The following is a 20,839-nucleotide window of genomic DNA, read 5'->3' on the forward strand; positions in this document are numbered from 1 at the left end:
ACAGGGAATTCAAGTTTGCTCCCTGAATTCATGTTTGCTAGCTGCATGTGCCAGGGAGGCTTAGGTTGGATGTTAGGAAAAATTTCTTTCCTCGAAGAGTGGTCAGGCATTGGAACAGGCTGCCCAGGGAGGTGGTGGAGTCATCATCCCTGCAGGTGTTCAGAAAATGTGCGGACATGGCACTTGGGGACATGGCTTAGTGGCCATGGTGGCCTTGGGTTGACAACTGGACTTGATGATCTTGGAGGTCTTTTCCAGCTGAAATAATGTTATGATTCTATGCCAGTCAGGACTGGCATTTCTTTGTGGCAGACTGTGTGTGAACCCTAGAAGATCCTCCCTGTCCCAAAGAGCTTCTTCTGCAGTTCTTGAATATCCCAAAAGCTCCTCCTGCCATACCTTCTTGGGAACCATTGTTATGTACAGTCTCTTGAACCTGCAGCTCTATAACCTCCAACCCACTGAGGACCACTATGTGTACCTTGCATGGCTCCCCTGGCACAGGAATCTGGAGTGGGCAGCAGGGAAAGCAGAGGAACACATCTGCTTGGCAAAGAGGAGTGGACATAGAGGGAAAACACTTCTTGAGAGGCAAGCTCAGCTGAGAGACCATCCATCTGACCTTGACTCTTTCTCCTGTCACTGTTCCTTTCCTACCGCCCAGAAGTACCTCTGTGTTTGGTGCACTTTCACTTCCGATCTAAATCCATTGACTGCCACAGAGTTACACTTGGGATTGATTTGGCTCATTGGATCTAAGCTGATATTGGCAGGAATTCAGAAGTGCAAACAGCAGAAACAGTTCCTTTAAACAATGTGAACAGGCCATGGCAAACAGCACCTGAAAGAGGGCTACAGGAAACTGGGTGAGAGACTTTATACAAGAGCTTACAGTGATAGAGTGAGGGGGAATGGATTGAAGCTGGGAGAGGGGAGATTTAGACTGGAGATCAGGAGGAATTTCTTTCCAGTGAGGGTGGTGAAACACTGAAACAGATTGCCCAGTGTGCTAGTTTGAAGCAAGCTAGAATGTTTTGGTAACAGAACTAGATAACAGGCAGTGAAATGAAAACAATTGATGTCAACTTCTCTCACAGTCACGCTGAGAGCTCTGGGAAGAAGAAGTAAACTTTCTCCATTTTGTTTCCTCACTCTTGCTTTTGCCTTAGACCGAGACCCATCTTTCTAACATCACTGCTTTCTAACCTTGCTCCCTAACCTCTTGGCTGCACCTCTCTTCTTCCTGAGAACTGGGGTAAGGTTAAGAGGGCCGGGGGGAGGTGTTGGGGTGGTTTGAAAGCCCCTCCTGGGGACTCAGGTTTCTGGGAGGGGAGTTGTGCTTTTGTATTGTTTATCCTTTGTATATTTCTGTATATAATTGTATATAACTGTATATATTGTAAATAGCTGCTTGTAAATTCTGCTAGCTGTAAATAAATTGCTTCATCTATATTCCCAGGGTCCGTCTGAGTTAGCTGGGGCAAATACAAAGTGTGGGAGGGGCGGGTAAGAGCCCAAACCATCACATTTTTATTGGCTTTCCCAACGTGGGGCTAGATATATTTGAGTGATTGGAAATTAGCTCTGGGAATTAAGATGAAGCTAATCAAGCAGCTATTGTATTTGGTTGGGCATTGCTCTGGTCTGGTTTTGTTTTCTTGGCATTTAGTTGGATAAAAGCTCAAATTGTTGCTTATTTTATTGATCTGGCTTATAATAAGGCTAAAGCTAAGGTTTCAGATATGTTCTGGAGCTGGGGTGATTTTATTCTTGGTTATGCTGGTTTTAATATCTCTGAGAATATTACCAAGGATATTACAGGAGCTCTGGTCAATAATGTGACAATCAATGGAAATTCTGCTTTAAATATGGCTCTAATGAGAGTTATTCAGCCTAAGACAGGAATTCCAACTGTTTGCTTAGGGACATGCTCGTGTAAAACTGTTTTTCTTCTCACAGTTTTTAATATTTGCCTCATGATTTTAATATTCATATTAATTTTGGCATTATTGGTAAAAAATTCAAAACCAGCTTCTGTAAGAACTAGGAAAAATTCTGTGTCTCAGAAGCAGTCTCTTTCACAGCAAAACAAGGGAACACAGTTATGTGCTTCCCCCTTGCCAGCCTCTGCCCCTCCTTCTCCAAGTGCTGGGAACACAGCCAGTGTTCCCGCCAGTAACATAAACAATGATAAGGATAGCAAAAACAACAACAATCCACAGAGTTTAGCAGGAGCCCTAGGAGGACAGGCAGGTACCCAAAATCAGAATGTTCCTAGCAAAAATGACAACAATCCACAGAGTTTGGCAGGCATCCCAGGAGGACAGGCAAACAATCCCACTAATGCTAATACTACTAGTGCTGGTAACGCTAGCCCAGTCAGTCCAAATCCTACTGACACCAGCTCAGCCAATTCAAACCCCCAGCCAGCAGACCAGAACCAAAATCCTCCTGTTAAAAGCAAGGCAGATTTGAACTCACAAGCTCCAGGTCAGACCCCTAATGATTCAAACCCTCCAGCAGACACATCCAAGTCTGTTGCTGTTTAGGCCTTTCTGGCACCTGCTAAGGCAAAAGCTAAGACAAAGAGTGGTTCGCAGGAGGATGTAAGAGAGGGGACCTCTGGTGATCAGCAAGGAGAAGAGGAGGAGGAGATAGTTAGTCTGTGAGACCTTGTAGATGTGCTGAGACAACAATACTCAAGTGAGAGGAGTGCTGTGAGGTTAGCTGCCAAGAGAGAGGATGGTTCCAATGAGTTTAGGAATGCTATGAGAAAGATTGTGTTAGGTCAGGCACCACCAGATCAACAGGTGGAAGATGACATCCAAGGCTCCAAGGATCCACTCAGAGAGGTCAGGGAAGTTAGGAAGGAATACACAAGGGAATCAGGTGAGCCAATCCTAAGCTGGCTAGTGAGATGCCATGGCATTGGTGCTAATGCTCTGCAGGTAGGAGACAAGTCTGCCAAGCAGCTGGGACCACTCACTAAGGAGAGTGGAGTGGACAAACACCTAGCAAGTCCTCTTGGTAGGGTTAGCTTGTGGACACGCCTTTTGTTGGCTGTGGCTATGAGATATCCTTCCCGAGATGATTTGCCATGGGCTGCCAAGAAGTGGAACACTGTTGAGCAGGGAATTAAGCTTCTGAAGGAGTTTGCTGTGAAGGAAGTGCTCTATGGAGATCATGGCACACATGAGCCTGATGACATTGCTCTTGGAATAGGTCTCATGAAGAAGCTGATTAAGCTTGCTCCTTCATCCTATGCTAACATCTTGGCCAGCAAGTTTCTATCAAGGAGTGATAATGGAAGGTCTTTTACTGTTGGTGAATTCACTGACCAGCTCAGGCAGATAGAGGATAGCTTGTCACATTCTGGCCTAGTCTCTGCCATAAAAACTCTAGGTACAGAGATAAGAGATGGCATCAAAGAGAGCATGAAAGAACTGAAGGAGATTCTCAAAAACATTTCCAATCTGGTGAAGGATACCATTCCTGCATCATCTGAATGGGTGCATGTTTCTGCCATCAGGAACAGACGCCCACCTCCTGCAAGGCAATTCCAGCCCAGGAGGAGACAAATTCCACCCAGACAGCAGCAATCACGTGCGTCACTGTGGATACTTCTGCGTGACACATACGGGGAGAACATGAACAAATGGGATGGTAAACCTACTTCAGCTCTTTCAAAGAGGGTCAGGGATCTGCAGAGTGGCAGAAACAGAGGCAGCAATGCCAGGAAAGTAGCTGTCACTTCTTCAGCTCCTGAGAGCAACTGCAGTTGTTCCAACAGTTGTAATTCCTCTCACAACACCACCAATCACTGTGTACACCCCACATGCCATGTTCAGCATTAGGGGTGCCCTGCCTCCAGCCAGGAGGAGGAAAGGGATAGTGGAGAGAACCGAGTCTATTGGAATGTATTCATTAGGTGGCCTGGCAGTTCAAGAGTTTGGAAATACAGGGCTTTGGTTGACACAGGTGCTCAGTGTACTTTATTGCCATCCAATTGCAAAGGGACAGAGTCCATATCTATTTTTGGAATCACTGGTGGATCTCAAGAGTTAACTAAGATACAGGCTGAGATCAGTTTAACTGGTAAAGAGTGGAAGACACATACTATTGTAACTGGTCCTGATGTGCCTTGCATTCTGGGAATTGACTTTTTGAGACAAGGTTGTTTCAAAGATCCTAAGGGTCATAAATGGGCTTTTGGAATAGCATCTGTAGAGATTGAGGATGGTAAATTGAAATTGTCCATTAGACCTGAACTTTCTGATGAATCTGTAGTTGTGGGACATAGAATCATAGAATCATAGAATCATAGAATCAACCAGGTTGGAAGAGACCTCCAAGATCATCCAGTCCAACCTATCACCCAGCCCTAGCCAGTCAACTAGACCATGGCACTGAGTGCCTCATCCAGTCTTTTCTTGAAGACCCCCAGGGACAGTGACTCCACCACCTCCCTGGGCAGCCCATTCCAATGGGAAATCACTCTCTCTGTGAAGAACTTCTTCCTAACATCCAGCCTATACCCACCCTGGCACAACTTGAGACTGTGTCCCCTTGTTCTATTGCTGGTTACCTGGGAGAAGAGGCCAACCCCCACCTGGCTACAATTCCCCTTCAGGTAGTTGTAGACAGTAATAAGATCACCCCTGAGCCTCCTCTTCTCCAGGCTAAACAGGCCCAGCTCCCTCAACCTCTCCTCATAGGATTTGTGTTCCAGGCCCCTCACCTGCTTCGTTGCCCTTCTCTGGACACCTTCCAGCACCTCAACATCTCTCTTGAATTGAGGGGCCCAGAACTGGACACAGTACTCAAGGTGTGGCCTGACCAGTGCTGAGTACAGGGGAAGAATAACCTCCCTTGTCCTACTGGCCACACTGTTCCTGATGCAGGCCAGGATGCCATTGGCTCTCTTGGCCACCTGGGCACACTGCTGGCTCATCTTCAGCTTACTATCTATCAGTACCCCCAGGTCCCTTTCCTCCTGGCTGCTCTCCAGCCACTCAGTCCCCAGCCTATAGCGCTGCTTGGGGTTGTTGTGGCCAAAGTGCAGAACCCTGCACTTGGCCTTGTTAAATCTCATCCCATTGGCCTCTGCCCACCCATCCAGCCTGTCCAGGTCCCTCTGCAGGGCTCTCCTACCTTCCAGCAGCTCCACACCTGCTCCCAGCTTGGTGTCATCTGCAAACTTACTGATGCTGGACTCAATGCCCTGGTCCAGGTCATCAATAAAGATATTGAACAGGACTGGGCCCAGCACTGATCCTTGGGGAACACCACTTGTGACTGGCTGCCAACTGGATGTGGCACCATTCACCACCACTCTCTGGGCTCTGCCATCCAGCCAGTTCTTGATCCAGCACAGAGTGAATCTGTCCAAACCATGAGCTGCCAGCTTGGCTAGGAGCTTCTTGTGGCAGACAGTGTCAAAGGCTTTGCTGAAGTCCAAGTAGACTCCATCCACAGCCTGCCCCACATTCACCAGGCAGGAATCTGATCATAAAAGGAGATCAGGTTGGTGAGGCAGGACCTGCCCTTCCTAAACCCATGCTGGCTGGGCCTGATCCCTTGGCTATCCTGTAGGTGCTTTGTGATGGCACCCAAGATGACCTGTTCCATGACCTTGCCTGGCACTGAGGTCAGGTTCACAGGTCTGTAGTTTTCTGGCTCCTCCTTACGACCCTTCTTGTGTATGGGAATCACATTGGCCAGCTTCCAGTCTTCAGGGACCTCTCCAGTGAGCCAGGACTGCTGATAAATGATGGAGAGTGGCTTGGCCAGCTCAGCTGCCAGCTCTCTCAGCACCCTAGGGTAGATCCCATCCGGTCCCATGGACTTGTGAGGATCCAAGTGACTTAGCAGATCCCTTACTGCTTCCTCATGGATTAGAGGGGGACTGTACTGGTCCCTGACTCCATCTGTCACTTCAGGAGTCCAGCTGTCCTGGAGACAACCTGTCCCACTAGTGAAGATTGAGGCAAAGAAGGTGTTAAGCACCTCTGCCTTTTCCTCATCCTTTCTCACTATGTTCCCATCTCTATCTAACAAGGACTGGAGGTTGTCCTTGGCCCTTCTCTTGCCATTCATATATTTAAAGAAACACTTTTTATTTTCCTTGGCAGCCGTGGCCAGCCTGAGCTCCAAGTGGGCTTTTGCCTCTCTAATTTTTCCTCTACAAGACCTAGCAACCTCCTTGAACTTCTCCTGGGTCACCTCCCCTCTTTTCCAATCATGACATAGAGGATCTGGAAGTGCCAATTGCAACTCAAACTGTGCACCACAGGCAGTACAGAACTAACCATGACTCTTTGTTGCCCATTCATCAGCTGATTCGTCAATTGGAGGATCAGGCTGTCATCGAGAAAGCTCATTCACCTTTCAACAGTCCCATCTGGCCTGTGCGCAAGCCTAACGGAGACTGGAGACTGACAGTTGACTTTCGTGCCCTCAACGAGGTGACTCCACCCATGAGTGCAGCTGTGCCGGACATGCTGGAACTCCAGTACGAGCTGCAATCGAAGGAGGCTAAATGGTATGGAACCATAGACATTGCTAATGCTTTCTTCTCTATTCCCATAGCAAAGGAGTGCAGGCCCCAGTTTGCATTCACCTGAAGAGGAATCCAGTATCAGTTCAATCATTTGCCTCAGGGGTGGAAACACAGCTCAACCATCTGTCACTCAGTCATCCACAATGCACTGGAGAAAGGTAAAGCTCCAGAGCACATCCAGTACATTGACGACATCATTGTGTGGGGCCAAACTGCTGAGGAAGTCTTTGAGAAAGGTAACAAAATCATTGACATTCTGCTGCAAGCAGGTTTTGCCATTAAGAGAGACAAGGTCAAAGGATCTGCCAAAGAAATTCAGTGTCTGGGAGTGCGGTGGCAGGATGGTCGCCGTTACATTCCTCAGGATGTGATCAACAAAGTCTCTACCATGGCAGTTCCCACCAGTAAGAAGGACACACTTACTTTTCTTGGTGTGGTGGGATTTTGGAGACTACACATTCCTGGTTTCAGTCAGATTGTCAAACCTCTGCATGATGTGACTCGTAAGAGAAACAATTTCGAGTGGGGACCTGAACAACAAGCAGCCTTTGATCAGATCAAGCGAGAAGTAGTCCATGCAGTGGGCTTGGGACCTGTGAGATCTGGTCCGGGCATTAAAAACATTCTGTACACGGCTGCCAGTGACAATGTCCAACTTGGAGTCTTTGGCAGAGAGCTCCAAATGAGACACGTGGTCATCCACTTGGTTTCTGGGGACGTTGTTACAGAGGTTCAGAGACAAATTACACTGCAACTGAAAAAGAGATTCTAGCAGCCTATGAGGGAGTGAAAGCAGCTTCTGAAGTGATTGGAACTGAGTCACAATTGCTTTTAGCTCCTAGACTGCCAGTTCTTAACTGGATGTTCAAGGGCAAAGGTTCATCACCACATCATGCCACAGATGCAACCTGGTCTAAATGGATGGCTTTGATAACCCAGCGAGCACGAATGGGTAATCTTGACCGACCTGGTCTGCTGGAGGTGATCACCAACTGGCCAGAAGGCACAGACTGTTCCAAACCTCCAGAGGAGAAAATAACTCATGCTGAAGAAGCTCCTCCCTATGGTGATCTCTCTGATCAGGAAAAGAACTATGCTTTGTTCACAGATGGTTCCTGTTGTCTTGTTGGGAACAAGCGAATATGGAAGTCAGCAGTGTGGAGTCCTGCCAGGAGAGTTACCAAAGCAAGAGATGGAGAAGGAGAATTCAGTCAGTTTGCTGAGGTAAAAGCTGTCCCACTTGCTCTTGATGTGGCTGAACGTGAGAATTGGCCTATCCTTTACCTCTACACCAACTCGTGGATGGTAGCCAATGCTCTATGGGGTTGGCTAAAGGACTGGAAGAAGAATGGTTGGCAGAGGAAAGGAAAGCCTATTTGGTGTGCTGATCTATGGCAGGACATTGATGCACGGCTGGAGAGAACTCCTGTGAAGGTGCGGCACGTAGATGCACACATGCCTAAGAGCAGAGCCAATGAGGAACATCAACACAACCAGAAGGCAGATCAAGCTGCTAAGATTGCTCAAGTTGATACCAACTCTGAACTTGACATTGACCTTGATTGGAAACACCGAGGTGAGCTGTTCTTAGCTCGGTGGGCCCATGACTCATCTGGACATCAAGGCAGAGATGGAACATACCGATGGGCTTGTGATAGGTCAATTGACTTGTCCATGGACGCTATCACCCAAGTCATCTATGACTGTGACATTTGTGCTGCTATTAAGCAGGCTAAGCAAATCAAGCCCTTATGGTATGGTGAGAGATGGTCAAAGTACAAGTATGGTGAAGCCTGGCAGATTGACTATATCACTTTACCTCGATCTCGTTCTGGCAAGCAGTATGTGCTGATGATGGTAGAGGCCAGCACCGGATGGCTGGAAACCTATCCAGTTCCACATGCTACTGCACATAACACCATTGTTGGTTTGGAGAGACAGATCATGTGGAGACATGGAACTCCAGAGAGAATTGAGTCAGACAATGGTACTCATTTCAAGAACAATCTTGTGAAAAACTGGGCCAAAGAGCATGGTATTGAATGGATCTATCACATACCCTACTATGCACCAGCTTCAGGGAAGATTGAGCGCTACAATGGTTTGCTGAAAACCACCCTAAAAGCCATGGGGGGTGGAACTCTAAAAAACTGGGACAAGCATTTAGCACAAGCTACCTGGTTGGTAAATAGTAGAGGTTCAGTAAACAGAGCAGGACCTGCACAATCAGATTTGGTTCAAACAGCAGACGGTGATAAAGTTCCTGTTGTACATGAGAAGAATCTGTTAGGGAAAACTGTTTGGGTATTTTCACCTTCGGGCGAAGGGAAACCTGTCCGAGGGGTGGTGTCTGCTGAAGGTCCTGGTCATACCTACTGGGTAATGCAGGAGAATGGTGAAATCCAGTGTATTCCACAGAGAAATTTAACCTTAGCTGAGAGAGTTTAAATTCAAGCTGTTAGGAGTTTTCTGTTCTAGGTAACATCGGCGCCCAACACTGAGAGAATCTACGATAGAATCTACAGTACGTGAGCACGAACCCAACATCACCTGGGAGTCCCTGTTCTGAGCTTTTGAATCACCTACATCTGATTGAAGTGTGAACTGAACTTGTATATATTGGTTTAGTGTAAATATTGGTTTAGATTAGATTGGATAATTCTCAGCGATACTCTGAGCAAAGTAGACAAGGGTGGATTGTGCTAGTTTGAAGCAAGCTGGAATGTTTTGGTAAAAGAACTAGATAACGGGCAGTGAAATGAAAACAATTGATGTCAACTTCTCTCACAGTCTCGCTGAGAGCTCTGGGAAGAAGAAGTAAACTTTCTACATTTTGTTTCCTCACTCTTGCTTTTGCCTTAGACCGAGACCCATCTTTCTAACATCACTGCTTTCTAACCCTGCTCCCTAACCTCTTGGCCGCACCTCTCTTCTTCCTGAGAACTGGGGTAAGGTTGAGAGGGCCAGGGGGAGGTGTTGGGGTGGTTTGAAAGCCCCTCCTGGGGACTCAGGTTTCTGGGAGGGGAGTTGTGCTTTTGTATTGTTTATCCTTTGTATATTTCTGTATATAATTGTATATAACTGTATATATTGTAAATAGCTGCTTGTAAATTCTGCTAGCTGTAAATAAATTGCTTCATCTATATTCCCAGGGTCTGTCTGAGTTAGCTGGGTACCTACAAAGTGTGGGGGGGCGGGTAAGAGCCCAAACCATCACACCCAGGGAGGCTGTTGATCACAGGATGTTAGGGATTGGAAAGGGACCCAAAGAGATTAAGTCCAACCCCTCCTTGCCAGAGCAGGACCATAATATGGTGCAGGTCACACAGGAACACATCCAGACAGGCCTGGAAAGGCTCCACAGAAGGAGACTCCACAGCCTCTCTGGGCAACCTGTGCCAGGGCTCTGGGACCCTTACAGTAAAAAAGTTCCCCCTTGTGTTGAGGCAGAACCTCCTGTGCTGCAGCTTACACCCATTGCTGCTTGTCCTGTCCCAGGGAGCAGTGAGCAGAGCCTGTCCCCCACTCCTGGCAGCCTTCAGATACTTAGGAACATTGATCCAATCCCCTCTCAGTCTTCTCTTCTCCAGACTGAGCAGCCCCAGGGCCCTCAGCCTCTCCTCATCAGACATGCCCTCCTGTCCCCTCATCATCCTCGTAGCCCTGGGATCATCTAGTTCCAACCCCCCTGCCATGCCCAGGGACACCCTACCCTAGAGCAGGCTGCACACAGCCTCAGCCAGCCTGGCCTCAAACACCTCCAGCCATGGGGCCTCAACTACCTCCCTGGGCAACCCATTCCAGCCTCTCACCACTCTCCTGCTCAACAACTTCCTCCTCACCTCCAGCCTCACTTCACCCCACTCCTGTCACTCGTTGAGAGCCTCAAAAGTCCCTCCCCAGCTTTTTTGTAGCCCCCTTCAGATGCTGGCAGGCCACAAGAAGGTCACCTGGGAGCCTCCTCTGCTCCAGCCTGCACAGCCCCAACTCTTTCAGGCTGTGCTCACAGCAGAGCTGCTGCAGCCTCTCAGCATCCTCCTGGCCCTGCTCTGGACACTCTCCAGCATCTCCACAGCCCTCTTGTCCCAGGGGCTCCAGAGCTGGATGCAGGACTCCAGGTGGGGTCTCAGCAGAGCAGAGCAGAGGGGCAGAATCCCCTCCCTGGCCCTGCTGGCCACACTGCTGCTGCTGCAGCCCAGGCTCTGCTTGGCTTTCTGGGCTGCAAGTGCACACTGCTGGCTCCTGCTGAGCTTCTCCTCCAGCAGCACCCCCAAGTCCCTCTCCTCAGGGCTGCTCTCCAGCCACTCCCTGCCCAGCCTGCATTGGTGGATTTCTGTTGTGTCTGTTGATACACTGCTAGGTCCCATGACATTCTCTGCCTACTTAGGAATTCCTTAACCTTCTGTGCTAATTCCTCCAGTGTGTTTTCTACAGTCATTAGAGCTTCCTACACTTCAGTATTAAATAACCCCACAATTTTACAAAAATAATTCATTTTTGTTCCATTTCAGTGATTACAAGAATGTAGCTTTTTTTTCCTTCCCTCACTTTGTACAAAATTCCTAGCACAGTAGAGTACAGAAGCAACAATCTGACACATTAGAGCTCTTCTTCCATGTTTTTATCTTGCCTGCAGTGAAAAGCTAAATAGCAGCATGTATTTTTATCTGACTCTGCTGTATGGAACAACCCCTAACAGAAGCCTCTTATTGTCATTCAGGAGAACATCTGTTTTACCAGACGCAGTCAAGAAATTCACCTTTGAACTTTACAATTGGTATTTTCTAGAGGACAGAAATGTCTGTTCCACACCAAATCCAAAGACATTGATGCTTTAGGACTGTATCACAAAGCAGTTGCATCTTGCTGAACTTTCCTTGAAGGCAGATTGCAACAGGAGCACCTTGGGACTTCTAAGCCAGCCACAGCAAAACAAAGCTTGCCTGTGTCTCGGGTAGCAGGGTTATTAGACAGTGCAATAATCTAAGCAGAAGGGTCTACTGTGGGATGTCACAGAATCAGGCAGGGTTGGAAGGGACCACAAGGAGCAGCCAGTTCCAACCCCCCTGCCATGCCCAGGGACACTCTACCCTAGAGCAGGCTGCACACAGCCTCAGCCAGCCTGGCCTCAAACACCTCCAGCCATGGGGCCTCAACTACCTCCCTGGGCAACCCCTGCCAGGCTCTCACCACTCTCCTGCTCAACAACTTCCTCCTCACCTCCAGCCTCACTCTCCCCACCTCCAGCTTTGCTCCATTCCCCCACTCCTGCCACTCCCTCACAGCCTAAAAAGTCCCTCCCCAGCTTTTTTGTAGCCCCCTTCAGATCCTGGAAGGCCACAAGAAGGTCCCCTGGGAGCCTCCTCTGCTCCAGCCTGCACAGCCCCAACTCTTTCAGGCTGTGCTCACAGCAGAGCTGCTGCAGCCTCTGAGCATCCTCCTGCCCCTTCTCAGGATGTGCTCCAGTATGTCACAGCATCCTCCTGGAGAAAACTGTCTGCTCCTGGCTGGCAGATGGTCACAAGTGGTGTTCTCCAGGGCTCAATACTAGGGCCAGTTCTCTTTCATATCCTTGTCATTGCTTTGGATAAGGGAATGGAGTGCACCCTCAGTAAGTTTGCAGATGGCACTAAATTGGGTGGCTGTGTTGGTGTGCTGGAGGGTAGGAAGGCTCCGCAAAGGGATCTGGACAGGCTGAGCTCAGTTGCATGAGGTTTAACAAAGCCAAGTGCTGGGTCCTGCACTTGAGTCACAACAACCCTATGAATGCTCCCAGCTTGGGGCAGAGTGGCTGGAAAGCTGCCCCAGCAGAACAGGACCTGGTTGAACATATGCCAGTGGTGTGTTCAGGTGGCCAAAAAGGCCAACAGCATCCTGGCCTGCATCAGGATTACTGTGGCAGAAGGAGTAGGGAAGTGATCATGCTCCTGTACTTGGTACTGGTGAGGTTGCACCTCGAATACTGGGTTCAGTTTTGGGTGCCTCACTACAAGAAGGACGTTGAGATGCTGGAGAGCATCCAGAGAAGGGAAATAAAGCTGGTGAAGGGTCTGGAGAATAGGTGTGGTGAGGAGGGGCTGAAGGAACAGGGGAATGGCAGCAGAAAGTTGACACACAGCATAGCAGGGGAGAATTAAAGTCCAAGGTTGATAGCCACAGATTGGACTCATTAACAAGAATTGTAAGGGTCATGCAGACTGCCTGAGTGCTCACCCATAGAGTACTCCTCACACAGAAGAGAAATCTCCCCATGCAGTAAAAGCAGTGGGCTGAGCAAAAGCAGAATCAGAGGTGAGCCTGGGTTGTAGGTGAGGCAAATTGGCTAAATGCATGATTAATGAAGGATCACTAAGCCCAGGGTGAGCAGAAGGCTGGGCAGCAATTCCAGCAGTTCTGCTGTATTCTCCTGCAAGAAACTAGAGGCAGCCCTGGACTCTAGAAATCTCCTTCACCTTTGTGACTTGCTCTGTACTCTTCTCACCTGCTGCAGAACACCCAAGTATTCTGGGTCCAACACTTAGGCCACCCTGCCCTTTCCCTAATAAAGGGCCTCAAAACCAAGCTTCTCCTGCAGGGGTAGAATGAATATTGCCACTCTGCAACAGAAGCACACACCATGCTGTGCCCAAGAGATGCCATAGTGTGCAGCAGGGTACTTTGAGCCAAGGCATGTGCTGTTCTGGAATCAGGTGTTCTTTTTGTCCACCTGACAGAAAGCAAGACCAGAGTTGGGGTGAGATGACTGAGTTTGTGTTGGATAGAGTGAAACAGACCAATCAATGCTCCTTTGATGCTAACTGAACTAACAGTGATCGAAATACACATGGAAGAAAGGTCAGGCAAAGGCTATTTGCAACACAGAGATGCCATTATAACTTGTGGGTTAGGGTTAAACAGAGCCAAGTGCCAGGTCCTGCACTTAGATCACAACAATCCCATGAAACACTGCAGGCTTGGGGCAGTGTGGCTGGCAAGCTCCTCACCAGAGAAGGACCTCGGAGTGCTGGTTGACAGCTGGCTGAGCCAGCAGTGCAGTCAGGTGGCCAAGGCCAGCAGCATCCTGCAACAGCAATAGTGTGGCCAGCAGGAGTAGGGAAGTGACTGTGCCCCTGTACTCGTCACTGGTGAGGCCACACTTTGAATGCTGGGCTCGTTTTTGGGCCCATCCATACAAGAAAGACATTGAGGCGATGGAGCACGTCCAGAGAAAGGCAACAGAGATGGTGAAGAGTCTGGAGAACAGGTCTGGGGAGGAGCAGTTATGGGAACTGGGATTGTTTAGTGTGGAGAAGAGGAGGTTGAGGAGAGGCCACATGGCTCTCTGACAGGAGGTCAGAGGGAGGTGGGGGTTGGTCTCTCTCCTTGCTATCAGGAGGTAGAATGGGAGGAAATGGCCTGAAACTGTGCCAGAGGAGGTTGAGGTTAGATATGAGCAACAATTTCCCTGCTGCAAGAGTGGTCAGGCATTGGAACGGGCTGCCCAGGGAGGTGGTGGAGTCACTGTCCCTGGAGGTGTTCAAGAATGTTTGGACATGGCACTCTGGGACAAGGTTTAATGGCCATGGTCTGAGGTTGGACTTGCTGGTCTTGAAGGTCTTTTCCAGCTGAATCAGTTCTGTGACTCCAATTCCCTAAATCACAGCATGCTTTAACAAAGAAAGGAGTATCAGGAGAGGGTGCTGACATTTTGGCTGGCCGTACAAAGCTGTCTGGTGCTGCAGAACTCAGCCTCATTACTGTTAGCCAAATGATGAATCATGGAAGCCAGGTATGGCTTGCACCACGCACGGGATCCATGTGAAACATCACATTCCTACATCTAAGATTAAGGCAATACAAAGTCTATTGTCAGAGTGCTTTTCATTTTCCAGTTAGTGAAGATACTAACAGCAGGGAGAGAGCACCAGCAGAGCTTTTATCCTTTTCAGATGCCTGGCCCTAAGCTATTTATAATCTTCCACCATTTTTTGAAGCTATGCAAGTGACTGCATGTATTTTCCTGCTTGGTCTGTTTTGAACATGCTGTCACTTCTCTCCTAAAGCCTATACTGACCAAGAGCAGCACTTCAGCCAGTTCCATCTTAGCATTGTCCAAATGGAGGCCAGTGACAAGTGGTGTCCCTCGGGTTGCTACTGGGACCCAGGCTGTTTAACATCTTTGTGGGTGATTTGGACAGTGAAATCAAGGACACCCTGAGCAAGTCTGTGGGTGACACCAAGTTGTGTGGCCTAGGTGACGCACTGGAGGGAAGGGATGCCATCCAGAGAGACCTGGACAGGCTGGAGAGGTGGGCTCATGCAACCTCATGAAGTTCAACAAGGCCAAGTGCAAGATCATGCACCTGGGTCAGAGCAATCCCAAGCACAAATAGAGGCTGGGTGAGGAGTGGCTTGAGAGCAGTCTGGAGGAGAAGGACTTGGGAGTGTCAGCTGATGAAAAACTCAACATGAGCAGACAGCCTGCACTGGCAGCCCAGAAGGCAACCATGTGCTGAGCTGCAGCAAAACAAGTGTGACCACCAGGACAAGGCAGGTGATTCTCTCCATCTACTCTGCTCTTGTGAGACCCTACCTGCAGTACTGCATCCAGTTCTGAGGCCCCCAGTGCAAGAAGGACATCAAACTGTTGGAGTGAGTCCAGAGGAGGGCCATGGAGGTGATCAGAGGGCTGGAGCACCTCCCCTCTGGGGACAAGCTGAGAGAGTTGGGGCTGTTCAGCCTGAAGAAGGCTCTGGGGAGATCTTATAGCAGCCTTCCAGTGCCTGGAGGTGGTCTACAAGCAAGCTGGGGAGAGACATTTTAGAAGAGCTGGTGGTGCTAGGATGAGTGTGAATGGCTTCTTGCCAGAAGAGGGGAGAATCAGACTGGATATTAGGAAGAAATTCTTTCCAGTGAGGATGGTGAGGCACTGTGGATACTCCCTCCCTGGAAATATTCAAGGCCAGGTTGGGTGGGGCCTTGAGCAAGCTGGTCTAGTGGAAAGTGCCCCTTCCCATGGCAGCAGGGGTGGAACTACGTTGTATTTAGGGTGCCTTTCAACCCAAAGCAGTCTGATTTCATAGGCACTAATGACACACTAGTGCCTGTGTAACTGTGGCTGTCAGCATTCTCCTCCTCCTGTTGAAGAACAAAAGGAAGGCACCGAAGCTAAAGCCTGGAGTTCTGAAAACAGGCCCTTTGCTGCTGAAAGCACAGAATTCCACAGAATTCCAACTGCATTGGCTTGGAAGGGACTCTCAAAGGTCATCTTGTCCACTCTCCCTGCAGTGAGCTAAATGCAGCTGCCCGAGCCACATCACATTAGATCTTGAATGGCTCCAGGGACGAGGCCTCGACCACATCCCTGGGCAACCTGTTCCAGGATTTGGTCACTCTCTAAGCCAAATCATGTGTGAGGCCTTTGTGAAACAGCTGTGAGGTTCCTTGGTCAAATTCTGGCTTTCCTAGTTTAGCCTTGCTGCCTTCCAAGGCTTTTGGCTAGAATGAATGTGCACCATGGAGAACTGGACTGTGAGCGTGTACCAGAAACTAAGGATACTGCAGGACACTAAAGCATGTTTGTAAGAGAAGTCTTTCATCTGCTGCACAATTTAGTATTGCTTGAAGAGGAAGAAATAAATGATGTGTGCTGTTGCTTTTATGAGTTGAGGAGTGCAGAACACAGCTTGCTACCATGTGCTTATGCTCTGCAACTATATGAGGACTTGGAGGCTGAAGATTCACAGGTTAGTTTGAGTTGGAAAGGACCTTAAAGGTCACCTGGTCTTAAGAACCTTGCCATGGGCAGAGATACCTTCTGCTAGACCAGGTCACTCCAGGTCTCATCCAACATGGGCTTGAACACTTCCAGGGAGGGGGCATCCACAACCTCCCTGGGCAACCTGTGCCAGTGCCTCACCACCCTCACTGGAAAGACTTTCTTCCTAACATCCAGTCTAAATCTGTCCTCTTCTAGCTTCAAACATTTGCTCCTCATCCTATCCCTACAAGCCCTTCCCAACAGTCCCTCCCCAGCTTTCTTGTAGGTCCCCTTCAGGTACTGGAAGACAACTATAAGGTCTCCCTGGAGCTTCCGCTTCTCCAGGCTGAGTAGTCTCAACTCTTGCAGCCTGTCCTGCTAGAGAGGTGCTCCAGCCCTCTGATACCTTTGGCCTCCTCTGGACCTGCTCCAACATTTCAGTGTCCTTCTTATGTTGAGGACTCCAGATGACCAGCTGCTTGGCAATTTCACTCTCTTTAGTTTCAATTGTAAGCCCATACCAGAATGAAAGAAGAGAACATGTATCTGTGCCACAGCACAGCAAAGGCTTTGTTAAGCTCAAACTTAGCTAACTTCAACCATGGCTTTGCACCAAGGCACTTGTAGATGTTTTCATTTGTCACCTCTTGTTCATAGGTGGTGTATCTCTAGTGGGGATGTAGAACAGATACTGTTACTTCATGTATGGGATTGGACCTTTGAAGGGCATCTTGTCCAACAACTCCAAAATAAGCAGGGATGTCTCCAACTAGATTAGGTTGCTCAGGGATCCATCAAGTTTGACCTTGAATGTCTCCAGAGATGAGGCTTCAACTACACCTCTTGGCACTTCTTCCTTATGTCTAGCCTAAATCTCCACTGCCCCTCATCCTATCACCACAAGCCCTCCTAAACAGTCCCTGCCCAGCTTTCCTGTAGGTCCCCTTCAAATACTGGAATGCAGCTATAAGGTCTCCCCAGAGCCTTCTCTTCCCCAAGCTGCTTCTCTCACTCTGTCTTTATAGGAGAGGTGCTCCAGCCCTCTCATTACTTGTGTGACCCTGCTCCGAACCTGCTTTAGCAGGCCCATGCCCTCCTTCTACTGAGGGCTGTGGAGCAGGACAGTGCTCCAGCTGAGGTCTTACCAGATGTGCTAGTTTGAAGCTAGCTGGAATATTTTGATGAGAGGACTTAGATGATAGGCTGTGAAAAGGAAACAGTGGTAATGTCTACTGCACTCATAGGCTTGCTGAGATGTATAAAAACAAGAACACAAACACAGACTCAGAATCAAGCAGGTTGGAAGAGACCTCCAAGCTCATCCAGGCCAACCTAGCACCCAGCCCATGCCAGTCAACCAGACCATGGCACTAAGTGCCTCATCCAGGCTTTGCTTCAATACCTCCAGGCACAGCCACTCCACCACCTCCCTGGGCAGTCCATTCCAATGCCAATCACTCTCTCTGACAACAACTTCCTAACAACATCCAGCCTAGACCTCCCCTGGCACAATTTGAGACTGTGTCCCCTTGCTCTCTGGCTTTGGGCTGCACTTCTCTCCCTAACCCAACCTGCCATCTGTGTGACTAATCCTTTTGCTTCCTAACCCCCCCTGACCAACTCTCCAAACTCACCTTGAACATAAGGCAAAGTCTGGGATAAGGTAGAGGGGTGGGACGAAGGTGAAAGGGTGTTTGGGAGCCCCTCCTGGGGGCTCAGGTTTCTGGGAGTGTTTCTCTATTACTATTTAACTTGTCTGTTTCTGTCTCTATTGGAAATTCCTGCTTGTATACTGCACTAGGCTGTAAATGTAAAGCTTCATTCTCTAGTTTCTAGCTCAGCTGAGTCTAGTCTGGGTAATTTTCTTGGGGGGGGGGAACACCCAAAGCATCACACCAGAGCAGAGTGGCAGAATCAACTTGATCTGCTGGCCACAGTCTGGGGGTGCCTTACAGCCCCTGACAGTCCATAATTCTATGACTCATGAGAAAGATTAAGAGGTCTAAGCTTTAAAAATACACAAACTGCACCAGATATGGTAGACATTAGGAAACAGTATGGAGGTCAGACCTACTGATGAGTTCTCTAAGGACAAGAAGTAATCCAGAAAGTCGTGTGGGCAGTGCATGATGTATTTTGAAACTATTGAGGCAAAGGTCTTGTTATATGCTGAGACCCCACCTGGAGTCCTGCATCCAGCTCTGGAGCCTCTGGGACAAGAGGGGTATGGAGGTGCTGGAAGGTGTCCAGAGCAGGGCCAGGAGGATGCTCAGAGGCTGCAGCAGCTCTGCTGTGAGCACAGCCTGAAAGAGTTGGGGCTGTGCAGGCTGGAGCAGAGGAGGCTCCCAGGGGACCTTCTTGTGGCCTTCCAGCATCTGAAGGGGGCTACAAAAAAAGCTGGGGAGGGACTTTTCAATATGTCAGGCATTGACAGGGAATGGAGCAAAGCTGGAGATAGGTAGATTCAGGCTGGAGGTGAGGAGGAAGTTGTTGAGCAGGAGAGTGGTGAGAGGCTGGAATGGGTTGCCCAGGGAGGTGGTTGAGGCCCCATGGCTGGAGGTGTTTGAGGCCAGGCTGGCTGAGGCTGTGTGCAGCCTGCTCTAGGGTAGGGTGTCCCTGCCTATGGCAGGGGGGTTGGAACTGGCTGCTCCTTGTGGTCCCTTCCAACCCTGCCTGATTCTATGATTTCATGACAGGCAAGACAAAAAAGAAAGACAAGGAACATCCTTTCTTTCAGTGGCTGAGAATTCTCAAGAGAATGTGATTCATGGTGAAGGACTTCCATGTGACAAGCAATTGATGTCAGGACTAGTAAGGCAGAAATGGATTTCAGCCAGGGTGCTTTATTTGGCTTGCATGACGCAGCTGCCTGACACTAGTCACAGAATGCTGGGTGGGAAAGGACCCCAGGGATCACCTGGTCCAACCTTTTTAGGTGATAGTGTTGAATAAATGAGGTGGCCCAGCACCCTGTCAAACTGAGCCTTCAAACTGTCCAGTGTAGGGGAATCCACTGCACCCTTTCATGGAATCACAGAATCAACCAGCTTGGGAGACACCTCCAGGCTCATCCAGAGGATGGAACTGGCTGCTCCTTGTGATCCCTTCCAGCCCTGCCTGAATCTGTGGTTCTGTAAGGCAGTTAATGAGTAGCTTTCACGTGCCCTAACTTCAGGCATCTGTAAGCGACGTGTCTTGATCTGAGCCAGTTGCCCTTTGCAGTAAAACATGAATTGAAAAAAAGAGATGGAGGCCCCCAGAGAGTGTGATTCACTTAACTTATTTTAGGGAAGAGATGAGGATGAGTCAAGCACTGACAGTGCTTAATGCCTCCCCACAGACTGTAATGGCTACCAACTCAGATGCACAGGTAGATGAATCTCATCTACTATGTCCAATAAACAGAACATGTGGCATTAAGCTCTTTTGACTACACCAAAGAAGGAGGTGATTTGTTAGTAGGATTGGTTAGGTACTCAACTCTTTTAGGAGGAGCTTTTGGTACAGGCAAGTTATTGCATTCAACACTCTTCATTACAGACTCATTCCTCTGAAACATCTTGCACTGGATGCAGTACAAGGTACAACAGAGCAAGAACCTCATTCTGCAGGACTCCTGTGTCCTCAGTGTAGAATGCAGCCATAAAGAGGGAAGACAGGCCCCAATCTATGGTTTATGATATCCATTTAATAGCAATACCTGCATCTTTAAACAGTATTTTTGCCATTCTTCCCCATTAAGAGAAGCAGAGATGAGTTCTGTGCTCTAATCATTACACTCCATCGAAAGGACCTTGATCATTGCCTGGAGGCTTTGCAGTACTGATGCAATACTTCTGCAACAGCAGGAAGACATCTGAATTAGCTGCTTCCAGCTCCTTTCACATTGCCTTGCTTCTTGAGGGTATCTTTTTCCAACGTGACAGTGTTTGCATGGCTCGGATGAGCCCCGTTGCTAAGAAACGAGTCCCAGCTGCGCCTTCAGAACTCTGCCTTGAAACACACAACTCAAAGAAGGATTTTTCTTTTCATTACACTGCATTGTGTGGGTTTTATTAAGTCTTTTAACTCTGATGTAACTCTTGAGGTTATGTTTATATCACAGCCTTCTGGGATAGGATCCATTCTCTTTCCATTGTCTGTACAGTTACCTACAGCTTTTAAAACAGAACATCATAAGATCACGGCAAGGCCACTTGCATGTAAGTGTGGTGTAAACAAGAAGAAACACAGTAGGGCCTACTTACTGCACCTATTTGTTAATACTAAGCTGCAAAGTTCTTTCAACTCTAAGGTGCATCTCTCCTTGCCTGGCTTTGGGGTGGTTTTGTTGCTGGATACTAAACAAGCTGAAGTCTCCCACTGTGTGTAGAAGACAGTGTGCAGCTTTCACAGGCATAAAGCAGATCATGGGATCATGTGATGGTTTGGGGGTTCCTCACCCCCTGCTCCCCCCTTTGGAAATCACCCAGACTAGACTCAGCCAGCTCTGGAAATGGAATGAAGCTTTGTACTGACAGCTTATCACAACAGACAAGCAG

At 48.7% G+C, this 20,839-nt stretch overlaps 1 protein-coding gene across 2 annotated transcripts in view; it reads right to left on the reverse strand.

Moving 5' to 3' along the window:
- The window catches only part of STUM (stum, mechanosensory transduction mediator homolog), a 96,350-nt gene that overhangs the window by 51,192 nt on the left and 24,319 nt on the right, over window positions 1–20,839 (reverse strand). The gene's annotated exons all lie outside the window — the stretch shown is intronic.

Source organism: Pogoniulus pusillus, chromosome 25 (assembly GCF_015220805.1).
Source record: "Pogoniulus pusillus isolate bPogPus1 chromosome 25, bPogPus1.pri, whole genome shotgun sequence".
In the NCBI taxonomy this organism is placed as follows: domain Eukaryota; kingdom Metazoa; phylum Chordata; class Aves; order Piciformes; family Lybiidae; genus Pogoniulus; species Pogoniulus pusillus.